This window comes from Drosophila hydei, unplaced genomic scaffold, assembly GCF_003285905.1.
Source record: "Drosophila hydei strain 15085-1641.00,03,60 unplaced genomic scaffold, DhydRS2 tig00000001-arrow-pilon, whole genome shotgun sequence".
Classification (NCBI taxonomy): Eukaryota; Metazoa; Arthropoda; class Insecta; order Diptera; family Drosophilidae; genus Drosophila; species Drosophila hydei.
Window position 1 is genome coordinate 12558378 of NW_022045643.1, and position 3197 is coordinate 12561574.

The window sequence follows — 3197 nt, forward strand, 5'->3', positions numbered from 1 at the left end:
AAGTGCCACAAATATCATGAATGTTAACTAAGAAATGCTTTTGTTTTGATTTGTTTATTTTGTCAAATACTTGGCGCTCATATAAAATGATTGTTTACTTTTGTATCTTTTCGAGTTCCTGATTCTCGCATAGAAATATATTGTTTGAGCAAATATGTTTATAGAACTTGGATATATATATGTATGCGTGTATAGTATAGTATGGATATATGTATAGTATAGTATAGTCTGCCTAATTCGAACACTTTTAAATTATAGTAAATAAAATAATTTCCTCAATTTTGTTTTTCTTTTTAATCAACAAATTTAAATGTAAATTAATTATATATAACAGTACAGATACGCTTTCTTTTTTTATTTTGCACACTGGGGAAGCTGCACTGTATATAGTTATAAAATTAATGTACCGAAAGCTGATGTGGTCCATTAGATATTCTCTTTATGAACTGAAACTTGTTCGGGCTTATAAATGCCAAAAGGACAAATCCTTTGACATTGCTCACTTTGTTTGTGGCAATTGTTTGTTCATCTCTTACAGTTGTACACATCTATATATATATATATATATATATATATATATATTTATATATATCCCTATATATACATACAAATACAAACGCACGCAAAGTGCATGTGCAAACACTGACAGAACTCAAATATCAACTGTCCCAAGTATTAGTGCCGTAGCCCCAACTACTCATAGTTCTTTGTTATTGTTATTTTGGTCTTTGTGCTTTTGCTCCACTGTGCAACTTGTTTGCTTGTTCGTTTGCTGCTTGTTTGTTTGGCTCTTCTGCTCAACCCCTTCGTCGTTGTCGCTGCCGTTGTCGTTGTCGTTGTCGCTGTCTGTTAACAGTTCTGCAACGGCTTTTGATAAAACACCGATAAAAGTCGCATTAAAGTATCTTCAATAAAAACGGGTAACAACTGCCGCGTTACCGCTGAGCGGCCAAAACAAACACAAGTTAAGGCCTCATAATTGAGAAATTAATTATACAGGTAGCGCACATCTTAATTTATTAATTTCCTATGTATTTACATTCCCCAAAAAAAAAAAAGAAAACCGAGAAAAAACTGATAAGCGCGCGCTCGAAATAAATTTCATTCTATAGAGCGAACGTAAAAGCAAAATTAAGCAACAACAGCACATGTTCATAATTTGTCATCAACCATGGAATAACAATCGAGCAGAAAATTATATAAATTTTATTTCGTAAAAACATGCCACAATGCTGTTAAAAGCCTGCCTAACAAACTTGACTATCCAGAGTTCAATGCGAATTAAAATGTTTTTGTATACAAAGAACAAAAAAGAATTTTAATTGAAAGTTTGTTCAAAAGTTTCAAGCTGAATTGACCGAAATGTAATTAAATTAAAGTCAAACTTGTCAAACTTTGCATTGCTGCGTATTAATATTGGCGTAACAGTTCTGAATGCTTAACAGACACGATTAAATAATACGGAGTAGTTTAACAGGGCATAACAGAGAAGTCGCATGTTATAGTTAACATAAGCACTGGATGCTAATCGGGGGCGCTTAGCATAACTAGACAAGTTTCAATTACAGTTCAATGTCATGCTAGAATGTGCTGTGCACGTTTAACAGCATTGGCATGCCTTGAAGATAATCTGAAATAAATTGATGATAATTAAGACTAATAACTTTTAGGGCAGTTAAGCTGAATTCATCAAACCTCAGTTACAGTTGTGCTTATGCTAAAGACAAGAACAATATTCCCCAAACAACGCCAGAAACTGGCATTGTTAACCCATCATCTAAAGCTGCCAGATGCAGATTATGATGAAAATTTGCAATGTCGTGGATTGATTTAATTTTGAAAATGAAAGCCTTGGAAAAGCAACAAAGATTGTTGAACACAAAATAAAATATTTAAACATATATTTGCGTGATGAATAATTGAATGGAAAACAGATAACATAGTAAAACAATTTATTGCTCCATTTAGAGCATCTAAACATAACGATTAATTTAGTGAATTTCCGTTTTTAAATTGTTCACTGATTTCGACAGATTACAAAGTCAAAGTTGGCTCATTTACATACAAATTTTAGACATTTAACACATTATATCGTGTGTTTACTCAGCATTTCACTTCATTACTTAATTACGTCAGCAATGAGACTGATGACAAACAAAATACTGGAACAAATAATGTGCAAGCTTTCACTTTTGGTTGTGTACACGTGCTCCCGTGCTACGGTTTTCCCTGTAACAGAGAATAGTTCATTGATGAATACACATCAAGTATCAGATTAACAGCTGAAGTAGGGGAGTCTAAAGGGGAAGTCTCGATAAAACTCATCACGTGACTTCCCAGAAGTCACAATAAAACTCATCGAAGCTCCGAGTAGTAGATGTGTAAATGTACTTTTGTGGGCGAACGATATAGATAAAGTAATAATTAATAGAAGATAACAGAACCCAACTTGTTTTCTATATCACAAATTGCTTAAATTCTGGCAAAATAAATGTAATGAAACCATTATTATTAAGTTAAACTTAACTGAACTTAACTCTTTTTTAGTATATAATTAACTGGTCTTTCGCGCCGGCAGCTTTAATTAATTTGTGCTAAAAATGTGCAAAAGTCAAATAGTGGAGCAGTGGGGCTGGGGCGTGGCGACTCCTTGTTTAAGCGTAACCCCATTTCATTCGCGCGAAAACCCCTCACTTAATCCTCCTACTTAATCATAATTTAATGCGCTTCGACGTCACTCAAAGTCAACGCAACTTAACATCACAATTATTTTTCACAGCAGATAACAAAGCAACCCCTTCCCATTTAATTTTCCAGCGCGACGCATACAGCGGAAAATTCTTTGTGTTTATAAAGCGTACGCCAAGTGCAGAAGGGTATATTAGTTTCTCTTGTCTAAAAGTTCAATAACATAAATGGAAGCTTCTCGCTTTGTTCATTGCCTCCCATGACAGAGTAATTCGCAGTCAGTCAAGGCCAACTGAATGCAGAATTGATAAAATTTTTGCAATTGTTATTAGTTATTTCTCTACTTTGCCCTAACTGAGAGTGACTGACTATGCAATGCCCTGTCTGTAGCTTTCTATAGCCTTAGCACACTTTCATATTCATCTATTTTGAATTAATTTCTTCTATTTTGATCAATTTGAAAAGAGTTAACATGATCAGTGGAGTGATTCGCTTCAGTCTTTGACATA